This window comes from Netta rufina (genome assembly GCF_964035555.1).
Source record: "Netta rufina genome assembly, chromosome: 9".
Taxonomy (NCBI): Eukaryota; Metazoa; Chordata; class Aves; order Anseriformes; family Anatidae; genus Netta; species Netta rufina.
In genome coordinates this window covers 18,607,913-18,621,031 of record NC_140132.1, presented here as the reverse complement: position 1 = coordinate 18,621,031, position 13,119 = coordinate 18,607,913, and positions in this window count along the sequence as shown.

Sequence of the window (13,119 nt, the reverse complement as noted above, 5' to 3'; positions counted from 1 at the left end):
TAACCACCAAAAAGTGATTCAGTTCCTGTTGTCTAACAGGGATAATTTCCTCTTTAGCAGTTTTTTTCCTCCTCATTACAGGGTGTGGGCTCTCTGTTCTTTAGTGTCTGCTACATCCCCATAGCACACTCGAAGTGTTTACTTTAAAAGAAATGCAAGTCTCATCACAGACTTTCTTCTTAAGGGTCAATTTGTATTTTTCTATGGGAACATCAGTCAAGGGAAAGCAATAAGAACCTTACAAGTAGAAGATGAATAGATCCTAGAAGTCCATGAGATTCTAACTGTGCAAGGTTGTCTCTTGAGGTAAGGAATGGAGTATGAGGATGAAACAGGAAGAGATTGGAGCTTACACAGGTTCAGGGGATTCCTGGAGAGGGGAATCCCAGTCTCTGAGGACACTTTCAGAACTTTCCTCTTCCTCCCTTTGGCACTGCTTTTTGCACATGCACAGCCCTGTCCTCTGAAGGGTGTATAGCTTAGGAGGATACATTAACTTTGAAGAGAATGGCCTGACAGGGTGAAAATCTGCCCTCACAGATTTTGGCATGTGTTCCATTTATTGCAACAAAGCCAGAATTTCAACTTTGCTGTTTCCGAAGGAGAAAGAATAATAACAGGGAGCTTGGCTTCTTCCAACCCATTCCTCAGACCTCCCTTTGACACAGGGAGTGCTGATGGAGTGAAGCTGTGCAAAAAGTAACAGGAAAAGTAACAAGAACAAAAAAAATCCTTAGAAATAAATCATCTGCACAAACCTGATATATGCAGTATTGTCATATTAAAGATGCTATACGGAAATCGGGTATCTCACTAGTGGAATATATTCCTTACTCAAACATTCCTCATGTTTTACTTTGCTTGTTCACTCTTTGAACACCAAGGTGTTAAATAAGGGATGCACAAACTCAAGGAAAATGCAGTCTGCTCCTGTTTTCCCCTATTGTATTTTTTATGTCTCTGCAGATTGCAGTAGGCATCTTCTAAATGCTTCCAACAAGCCGACAGTGGTAGAACTGGCATTATCCATTGGAAGGTTAGAGTTAGTAATAAAATAATGGCTATTGAATTTCACTTTAATGAGCAGCTTGGAACCATGACTAAATCTGCTTGTTCTTAATAAAAGAGGGTACCTGACCTTCTGTCTGGAGCTCTTTTATTTCATGTAATACCTGATTTCTGAAGGCAGCTAATGTTTTCTCACTGTTCCCTCCATTCTCCCCCTCCTCCACCTTCATGACAAACTTTCATGGCATTAGCTGAAATGTGACACAAGTGGGAGAGCTAAGAAATTGTCTTGAGGTGCTGTGTAGGTTTTGGTATGTTTCTGGCATTACTAGTGCATTTTTTTAGCTCTAGAAGAACTGGCTAGACCATGTGAGCTATGAATTGCAAGTGCCTTTCATCTATACTTCACAGCTAATATAAAAATTTTGTTAATGGAGTAAAAAGTGAGTTTTATAATTCTGACTTTGAGACCTATTTGTGATTTTTAATAGAGTGGATAGGAGTTAAATAATGAAATAATGGGAGTGAAATTCCCACTTGGTTTCTAGCCTTTGCATTCCTTTTGACTGACATCTTTTGTAATTCAGTTCTTGCATTCATATTTAATGCCTACCTGTTTCTTTCTGTAACTTCTATTGTCTACTTGAGTTCCCTAGCCATCTTGGGCTGGAGAACCGAAGACTGTAGAAAGTTTGTTTCTCTGAGGTGAAAACAATTTGTTCTGTGATTGAGACCAAGGGGTGTTTTCTTCTGTCAAGGGGAAAGGTTTTCCTTTATCTAACACCAACTAGCTTTCATCGATGATTAACACTGCCACTTGTGATGTGTCCTTAAAAAGGTTCCTTTCCTACTCTCACTTCTTAAATCCTCTCTCATGTTGGTGATGTAAATATGCGATGTGTGTTCATATAGAAAAGGGCTTAGTCTCACGTACAGAAGAGGGGGGTAAGGGTGTGCAGCACTTTAAGGTAGCAGCTTAATAGTTTGGAAAATCAGACGTTATATATCAGCAATTTCTCCTTGCAGCTGGGAAATGTATTTATAGCTTGGTATTTCTAAAAGAAAAAAAACACATCACTAGTTCTAATTGAAATGGTTAGAAGAGTAGACAGTTAAAATAAACATTTTTACTGTCTCATTTCTTATAGCTATACAATTAATTTTCTTCTGTTATATTTTGAACTTAAAATGATGATTTCCAAAAAAAGTGGAAGGATGAAAATTTGTCTTTATTCCAATCAACACCTATAAAATGTCTTTTAATTTTTCAAATACATTAAAACAGATATTCAGGAAATGGAAAACAATTTAATTCAGGTCATGTATTGAGTGCTTACATGCCTTGAAATGAGGCAGCTGTTGGAAATGTCTCAGAGGAAGCGTATTGTGTTGTCACTGTACCTGTGGAGAGGAATCTCCAATCTTTCCCCTTGCTAAAACTCTTTGGGGTAAACTTGTTTCTCTGAAAGGGAAGGTTAGTTCTCATTGCCTCCAATCTGATAGAAACCATACGTCTATGCAAGACAGATGAGAAGTGATTCAAGCGTGAATAAACCTATTTCTTTTCTGTTATACCTCTATTCCATCAGTACCTCTTGTCTTGCTCCATCTTGATCTAGACTTGTACCAGTGACACTGATTTCAAATATACTTTATGAAGAATTCAGTGAAAGAAACTATATTAAAGATTATCCTGGGGTTTTGTTGTTGTAATTTTACATCTTAGGTTCATGTCTGGAAGTGATGATTTGAATGTGGCAATTAACTCAGTTTCAAGAGGATGCAACATACAAACATGTTGTTGCGTCTTGATAATAGTGAGTTTTGTTCAGAAGAGGCTTATTTTATTACTACCCTCGACTACAATTTTTATTTTTCTCTAATATGAAAGAGGATTTTTTTTTTTTTTTTTTTTTTTTGTGGGGAGCATGGATAAAATGAAAAGGAAACAGGGATTTAGCAGGGTCCAATCAAGAGTTAATTAGCTATTTGTGTGACAGACAGCATAAGCATAGCCCAACTAATCCCCTCTTTTGTGATTTCAGTCTGGAGTAAGGCTCAGACCTGGGTAAAAGTCAGTAACATTGGCAGATTTCTGTGAAATGTACACAAAGGTGCATTTGCTAAGTATCTCTTCATGGGAATGTTCCACAAAGCTCAAAAAAGCCACATGTGTTCTTAACATCCACAGCCATTAGGTCACAGTATGTTGAAATTCTTTTCAGTTTCAGAATTTAGCAGTGGCAGTTTCAGTTAAAATAGGAACTGGTCTTAAAAATAAACCCACATCCATTCATCTTACTGTGAGGAACAGAGCCGTTTGTTTTACTTCAAAATCAGTGATAGCCTTATGAGAAAATGTGATCCTTGAGAAGATTCTCAGGACACTTGCCTAGAGTCAAGAAATGTACAGCCTTAATAGCGGGACCTTAGGAGAGTCCTTTATTCTCTCAGTATTTTGGTTCTCCTTCTACAACGTGTTGTAATTACATTTGCTTAAATCACAGGGATTCTGTTATGTGCTCAGATAATTTGTACTGGCCATATAAGTGTGCAAGTAAGGCAGCAGTGACATTCTTAAAATCTAATATGGAAATGCCCTCTTATGAAATGTTTCCTAAGCCCTCTGCTTCAATGGTATCAATCAGAAGTCTGATTTGGTAACCTAAAAGCAAGTAAAAATAATGCTGAGCATGCTGTCTGGCTTAGAAGTTTACTTCTGCTCCTTTCCCGGATCCTCATGCTCCTCTTGGCCAGGCAGTTCTTCATTTATACTTCCTTCCCATCATTTCCTTCCCAGAATTGGTGTGTGGGGCTTGGACTCTTATACAGGACTGTATAAGACTCTGTAGTGAAACTGTGGCGTTAAACGTTTTCATCCCACTGCAGGAGCAGCTATATGTTCCGGTCAGCCAGACTCGCTTGTAATGTTTGGACTTGGTCCAGTGAACTGAAGCAAGTTGGTTTCAAGCAGCTTCATGTATTTTCCCAAAGAGTTTTCCCAAGCGCATTATCTACTGCTGCATTGTGTTCAGTGGTTAGCCTCAAAGAAATGGGTTACTAATGTATTCATGTTATTCTTTTCTCTACAATCAGCCCTGTGCCATTAAGTAGGTTCGTATGACCTTCAAATGAGACAATAAAGACCTGAACCCAGTTAGTTACTAGCTGTTACTTCAAGCACACCTTTCATTCAGCTCAGCTGGCTGCTCAGGGGGTCTGAGTGAAATGGTCGAGCTCTCCAGCTCTACACTGGATCTCTTGCACTATTTTTGAGTGGACAGGTGTCTGCACCACCCAATCACCACTTGGCCAATCATATTATCATTAGACGCTTTGGGAAAGTGATCAACACTTCTTGGTGGCCTGATGGTCTCCTCACACCCAGAGCTGACTTGGGGTGAGCTATGTTCATATGGGGCTTCTCAGGGCAGCACTGCAGTTATTTGTTTTCCCTGTAAAAGCTGGAAGGCCAGGTTAAGGGATCAGGGAAGTTCAGTGCTGTATAAATATAGACTACTTTTCTTTCTTCTTTACTGTGCATGGTTTGTTGATTTTTTGCAAAACAAATACTAAAGATTGATTTGTGTAAAAAGCAGAAAAGGGCATCCCTTTTCCTGAAATATCTGAGAACTGAAACTTTTTGCAAGTATAATTCAGTCTTATTCTAATTATTTTTAAATGCTGCCTGTGCAGGGGAAGAAAAAAAAAAAAGGGGGGGGGGGGGGGGGGGAGGGGGAAGGAGAGGAAAAAAAAAAAGGTGTGAGCTTTTACAATCTTATTCATTCCATCAATGTAAAAGCTTTTTATTTGGCTTCAAAGCGAGTCTACTACTTCACAACAAAATTTCATTATGTCCCAGCTGAGTTCTGTTTAATGGAATTAAATTTCACCCTTTCTAATTATCTTTTGGAACAGACAATCTTTACAGAATAATTAGTAATAGAAGTACACAATGGATCATTGTCTTTATTACTTGCAAAGAAATTCTAGATGCTGCACTAAATCTTGAGGTATGATCTCACAAAATGTAAGGTATCTTGCCCCCTTCCTCCTAAATTATATAACATTCAACATAGTCAACATAATTTAGGCACAATGGGTGGTAATTTTACTTCTTTGAGATGACCAGCTTTAAGTTGCTGTAATAGAATAACTTTCCCGATCCCATTCTAATTAAGCAAGACTATAGATAGGCAATCATTTTGTCTTCAATTAATTTTCAAGATTTCTAAACGAAGGACTTAACGTCCTTTTATTAAGGAGATAAAAACAACTGTATATTTCCTTATCAAGCCTCCAGTTTTCCATCAATGGTCATTTATATTGTGGCATTGTTTTAAAAAGCCTTCTTCCAATACTGCTAAAATGAAGTTAGTAATCACACAAGGATGGGATTTAAAAAGATAAGTACCCCTGCATTGAATGAACACACACAATCATAAATTAAAAGATATATTCCTGGCATAGATGAGAGTCATTTAGAACATAGGGTTTCCTCCTCCCTGGCTTTTCCAAATGTTATAAAAAATAAAAATAAATCTTCCTGGATTGTATCCCAAGACAGAGTTTTCCTTTTTAAAAACAGAGAGAAGTAACTAAGTGAAAAGGTAATGAATTTTGTAGCAAAATGGGCTGTTTCTCTAAGAATTGGATTGAAACTCACCTTTCATTGATTTAAAATTTACCTCGAAACAAGGAGATGAAAAAAAGAAAATGTGTAAGAAAAATGGGTAGGGTCCTCCTTGGACTGCTAGTCTTTATAATTTAATTTGTTGAGAATTTAAAATTACATTAATTGTGCTTAAATAACTGACATTATTTGACACTGCAACAACAGAGCAACGGAAATGAGTGACAAACGCACAAAAGACTTTTGTTATCTTTGTTTGTCTGCCTGAATAAATCTCAACAAGTAGTTCAAAGATTTAAATTTATAGCATACTTAATCGTCATTAGATGGCCAATCCTATTGACTCTAAACTGCGTTTCACTGATATTGAATAGTTTTGGCATCCGCTTCAGTTTGACTCATCAAGAATCTTTATTGTCAAATCATTGAAATTATGTAAAGAGAGGTCATAAAAAAAGATTGTATAGAGTGTTATGCTATACATGTTGTTTTTAATGTTCATCTATTTTTTTCCAATTTAAAAAGGTGCTTGTTTATGTTATTTCAATACTACAATGCTATTCAGAAATACAGATTGTGAGAGGGACAACTAATACATGTTTTCAATTTAGAAAATGATTATTTGGAGACTTAGCTTGCTTGCATAAATTGGTGTATTGACATTAGTCCATAATACCACTCATCTGAGAAAAGTGAGGTTGGTTGTACCCATCCTCCCAAAACGCAGTACATTCTGACTGAAAAATCCCATGGGCTGCAATGGGAACAAGCCCTCTAAAACAAAATAACGTGGCTAGAACCAGCTCGTCATAAATGTCTGGTTGTGCAGTTATACAGACGCATAGTTGTATCTAGCTATCTGAGTGACATATCAATGCTCTTTGTATATCCATTTACCTGTAACTGTACAGGAAAAATGCACACTATACTGTCTAGCAGCAAAAACCTCTTATGAGTGTCTTAGATGGGGTGGAAAAAAACTCCAAACTCTTATCAAGATCTCTTATTAACTGCCCACTTTTATGAAAATCTCACAAATTAGGCATGGCAAACTCTGGAGTGAAATGAAATATACGTGTGTTCTATTTGCTATTTGCTATCAGTGCTATGAAATATCAGTACATAATGTGTACCAAACACCAGTAAATACAACATGTATCACATCAAGTATACTAAAGTAAGGTATTAGTTAGATTGCTTAACAGTCCTACTTGAGAAGAACATTTCCAGCAAACCTCAACATGCCATTGAATCAGGCTTAAACTTAGAACAGTTTGAAATACCTGCTTGAGGGGTAGGGGTGTGTTAATTATTAGGTTTGCTACAGAACTAGTAAGTCAGAAATTTATTTAGACTTGTCTTTCTTTCCATATACATTGAATAAGGTACTAGCATATATCCCATTAACCATGGTTTTTCACATGTATTTTGCTGAACAGGGTTGTTACTCTGAATTAGGACTCTGGAAAAAAGGGCTGATGTTGGAATCAGTGAAATACATGAGAAATTAGAACAAGTTCAGGACCTGCCAAATAGATTTACCTACATTAAAAATTCTCTACTTTGTTATATAAAATTAATAGTCAAGCTTCTTATTTTCTCTTATTCTAGAGCAGAGAGGAGCTGGAACCAGAAACAGAGAAATTGAGGGATAGGTATGCATACAAATGTGTAAGAGATTTGTAGCCTTCATCAGTGACATTAACTATTGTATCTCTTTGGTCTGATTCTGAGTCCATTTACACAAGCAGTTATATAAAAACATTGAATTTACTGGAGTTTTCCAATAGAAACGAGATCAGAATTTGGTCAATCTGGATTAAACACTGGTATTTGGCAAGGTGGTAACTTCCCTTAGGTGTTGGCTCTTTAATCAATCAGCTGGATGCTGTTATTTCACACTGTGATTGTGAGATAAATCAAGAAAAAGTATCTTTTCCTTTAGGCTCAGCAATAGCATCCCTCTCTGTGGGTGAAGTACTTTTTGTCCTGTTTGCAGACAGCTGCTCCACCACATCTTGCTTTGAACTTATGGTCTGCTTCAACACATTAACCTGAGTAAAAGGAACAGGAGATTTTAAGCACCTACTGAAATTCTTACTCAGAGTAATTATTATTTTTCTCTCCCTTTTTTTTCTTTTCTTTTTTTTTTTTTTTAATATATAATATGAAGGGTTGCAATGTGCTCCCTGTCTTTCTGCAGCTCCTGTGTATCCTTGCACAGTAAGTATTCTGTGAGCAAGGTCAGAAGTATGCATGCTAAAATTCTGGAGGGAGGGACGTAAATGTCATCCTTTTTTATTAGCAATTCTTCTCTCTCGTTCAATAAACTCAGACAGCCGATTCACTGCCATTTATGGGAGAAAACCAAATTCCATTATTCATAGTAAATTCAAAAAACAGGGGTTAGGTCTTCCAATTCATAGGAGACTGAGAGATTTAGTTATGATATCCTTACTCCTGAAGAGCCCAAATCTCCTGCAGTAAGCAACTTCCAGTATCTGTGAGTGGAGCAGAACTGGGACTTTAACCCTTGGTCTTTGTATTGGCATTTGAAAGGATTTCCCTTTGAACAGCACAACTGAAGGCCCAGCTGGATGCTGAACAATCATTTCCTTCTGATGATGTAAATAAATTAGTAAAATGTAACACTGGGGTGAAAAAATACTAACTGGTCTCAGTAACGCTTGACTATCTTGCTATTTAATCTCAGTTGTACACTACTAAGGACATGCTAGAGTGCCTGATGTCTTTGCCATGCTTTAAACAAGGACATAATAGTCAAGAGCACTAGTGCCTTCTTTTGAGTGTAGCAGTGTGCTATTAAGCCGATAGGATCAGTAAACTTCCTAAAGCCTGCAGGATGAATTGATGTTTTTCAAAGACTTGTTTAGGAAAACAAGGGAAGCAAATGTTCATAGTCTTTTAAGCAATGGGGAAAAAGAGAGAAAACCCTCAACAAGGGATTATTCCTTTGTCGATTCTATTCTGACACAGAAAGAGAATGTGCACTGACGATGTTTTGCTTTTGTTTAAATACTTGTGTGTGCTACTCCATGGTAGTGGGGAGGAGAAAATCTGTCATGTCAGTAGGATGCAACGAGCAATGGGAGATTTATAAATGGATTGGTTACATGCAGAATCTAGTTGATGGCTTCAGTTCAAATACATAAAATTTCATATTTAGAAAGTTAGAAATATACCATGATGGGTGGTCACTGATAGGCATAGGGACAATTAAAAATAATAATAATAATAATAAAAAAGGATCAAGTCACTGCGTTAGGCTGAGTTTTTGTTTGTTTTCCTTAATATAAAAATACCCAATTTAGTAACGTTAGCTTGCTGATGGTGGTGCATATAAGCGACTGTTAGAGAGATTTCTTCCATGGTGTTTTGGTTGAAGAACACTTGGTTTATCTTCCTTTTAGCGAGAGGAACCCTATGAATCCTTGCTCCGCTGGGGACTGCAGATATACTTTATAGGATAGTTGAGTCCAGCTTTTTGTTTTCATATACACCTAAGCATTGGTAGAGTTTGGCATGAGATGGGTTTACATGTAAATAATTGGCATAAGAGTCTTTCTTTACTATAAGGGTGCTGAGGCACTAGAACAGGTTGCCCAGAGAAGCTGTGGGTGCTCCCATCATTAATAGGAGGAAAATGGACTTGAAGACTCAGATTAGTATTTCCATGTTACTTCTCCAAATTTGTTTGGCTCTCTATTTCCAGTCTCCACAAGCACCTCCACAGATAACCTTTATTAGCACAAATGTCCACAGAAACAAATGTTGGGCTTCAATGCATGCATTTTTTTTTGCTAAAAATAATTGTTGATTGCTAATTTAGGGATCAGAGAATGTGCTTGGCATTAAATAAAATGCATGTGAAAATAAATGAATAAAAATTAGCATAACTCTTAGAGAGGATGCAAGGTTGGCTGGACTTGGGTTACATCCACTACAACAGTTTCCATGTAATCAAAGGTATTGATTGTGCATATACCTTTTTTATTTTTCAGGAGGAAAACTACCTCACAAAACTGTTGTCCACTATTCATGCCCCTCAGCTGTATCAGCATGACAGTGTTGGGGGGGGGGAGAAGGTGACGCTTGGATTCTAACTGTGCCAGATTAAAAATAAATCCTGATGAGAGAGAGAGAGATTCTAACTGAAGATTCATCACTGAGCTGGTTTGCTGTTGTGGCATCTCAGCCGAAAGGTCTCATAGGGCTGGCAGTGGGGTCTAGGGGAACCTCATAAACAATGCAGAGATATTTTTTTTTATTATTTATTTATCCTTATCAATTGTGTCTGCAACAGAAGCAATTTAAGGTCTCAGTCTGTCCTGTGTCAGTGCTGTTGAACGCCTGCTAATGTTCCTGAGAGCTCTTTTCCCTTATGTACCCCCTGTGGAAATATTTGTCAGTGGCCTGATTCAGCACTCACAGGAAGACACCTCCTGATTAAAAGGGAACTTATAGTAGCATCTAAGTTCTAGAGAGTCTCTTTGGGGGGACTGTAGTGTCTCATGCCTCATTCTCCACTGCCTTACATGTTGTGTTACCATTTGTTTGTGCTGGTGGTAGTGCATAAATCCATGCTCTTCTGATTTGGAAATACATGTGTTATATATGCTCTCAGCACAAGGTACAAGTGCCTGCACAAAGTGCAGAGCAACGGTGAACTGTATTTAACCAGTGCAAGGATATTTTTATAAGTCAGGATGCTTAGGAGCAAATAAGAGTCCTTTGAAAGGGTATTCACTTTGTAAATTTATACGCTGTAGATATTTACAGAATTAAATGCATAGCTGTTTAGCCTTCCTCCTGAAGGGAAGCTTTCTTGGCAAAGTGTTTACAAAGCACAAGTAAATATAAAGAAATAGTTCTCTGTACATTGTTACACTTTTAAAATTACCCTATCTATAAGGTCAATAGGGAATTGGCGTAATCACATAGTTGAGTTTGTTTAAATTTAAGACTGTGCAGCATAAGAGTTAGCATAAATTAAATTTAGAACTAGATTGTGACATACATTTTTTTCCTAATAAACCATTCTTTATGTAACAGAGAAATCAAATCTGGAAAAAAACATACAACTTCCTCACAGAAATCCCCCGTAATTGCTCATGTTTATACTTTTGCAGTCACCTCTGTGTATAACTCAAATTCCATCTAAAAATTCCCTTCTTTTTCTTTTGTTTGGAAAGGAGGGTTTAACAGAAGTGTAACTGCATTTGAATCCAAGAGATTGTTTTTGCTGTAAAACTCTGAAGAGCCTATTATGCTACTGCCCTGTCTAAAGTAATGTAAAGTGAAGCTGTTCCAGTATGAGTAATGATGTGTCAGACTAATTGTTTTGACTAGCTGGGCATCCTCTGAGCTCACTGGATCATGAATACAGCAGCTACATCAGGTTTCATGCCACTGCACTCTGAATGAGGTGTTCACCTCTCACTGTTGTTTTTATATATTTTACGTTGCACCTATTGTGTTGTATTTTTGCTGCTCAATGTTTGTCAACATCATATTTCAAAATACCACGGAAGTGCTGAGTGCTGTATAATCAATGCCGAACATTTAAAGAACACTATTTTGTAAGGGACAACCTGCTGTTAGTTTGAATATCAAGTATCCCATTTACATTTTGGTGGATAGTTCAGAAATTTGATGTTTGCCAAATATGAAGTGTTGAAGAACACTTCATGTGCTGGATTAGTTCACTGTTGTGATCCCCTTCACAATGAGCAGCCATCTAATAAAATTTTGTATGCACAAATTTACATGACTGCATTACGCTGTCTTGAGGGTGATGGTTCAAACATGCAGTAAAAAAAATCTCCAGATTCCTTTACTGTTTTTATCAGATGGGCACAAGATCATTCAGAAAAAGGAAACCAAAAGGAAATATTTGCCTCCAGCTATCTAAAAAAAATCATTCATAAATCAGCTGTAGCCAATAGACTGGCAAATAGTTGATCATGTGTGTTAAACTATTTTGTGACAGATAAAAACAAATGATTTTAAAAATTCACTTGGCATTTCACGCAAGTTATAATTTTGTAATATTATGCACAGTAATAAAAAAAATAATATTATGTAAAGTCTCCTTAAGCTGTTGCCAAAAAGCTTGCTTTGTCTTTCAGTGTGAATTCCACCAGAGGAGTCCAGAAATCTATCAAAAACTGTGATTCGTGGAAACAAACACAGTTCACATCCTGTTTACTTATCAAATATCTCCTCATTCTTGCGTTTTGGTAACACAGCCCAGAACACCTTGCTGACTTGAACCCCCCACCCTGCATAAAACATAATAAACAGGGTTGGTGAGATTTGGTACAAAATAAGGAGCTTTAATTAATTTTAAATGGTGCTTTTCAGAGTGTCAAAAGCTCAGCCCACTGAAGTGGAAAAGGGGGTTAGAGTGGCTAGAGCCTGGCAACACAGCTAATCTAGGCACTCCTGAGCAAGCTCATTTCAAATGCTGACATCAGTGCATCGGCATTTTGAGGTAGAGCTGCCTGGGGACAGTGAAGGGAATGAGCCACATTATAGAGGGACCTACTAGTGCACGGCTGCGAAGTTATGGGTCTGTGGCAGCTTCTGTGACAAGGGCGCATTGTCACAGTGCAGGGCCTGTGCTGTGGGGATGGTGCAGCCTTGTTTGCGCTCTCGGCATTTGGAAGTAACCCAGACAAACTGGGAGCTTGATGCCCGGTGCACACAAAACCCTTAGACAGAGGCTGTAGAAATACCGACATGGATTAGATACAACTCTGTGGACCATGCTTTCAGTCACTAAATAGGACAGCTCCATTGCAGCAAAGCTGCTGCTCTGCTGGCCCAGGACATTTAGATGGTATTTTTCATATCAGAGGTTACACGTTTGCTGTAAAAGAGAGCAGAACTGTTCCCATGTGAAGATTCAGTTTTAATTTTCCAGTTTTAATTTCCAGTGTAAATTGAAACATGTTTTGAGTAGTTCCTTGTTGCTTGTTTAAAAGGCTGACTTGGCTTTTGAACATACTGCATAGAGATTTAGTTCTTCTGGAGGCTGTCCTTCAATCTCTTTTCCAACGGCTGCTGATAGTGGTTATAAACAGAAATACCATTAACTAAGTGATGAAGTATTTTAAGTTTTTCTTCTTTTGTCTTTTTAACAGTAGGTAATATATGCTTCTCTGTCCAGTCGTTTTTCTTTAAATCAGTAGCCTTTCTATTTACTTTATCAAAACACACACAGCAAATCGGTACTTAACACAGTTAAACATAAACAAAAAAGGCTAGAATGCTGCAACGGGAGTGCACAACTTTTCCTAAAACAAAACCCTCAGAGGTATAAGGCCACTGCTAATGCCCCTTAAAATTAAGGTTGTAATTCCTCTGGTAATGTCCCTTATTTTGAAGTGCTAGCTTAAGTTTAATTTCTCATTTATTCATTATTTACAAGTGGGAGCAAAAAGAAAACCTCTGTG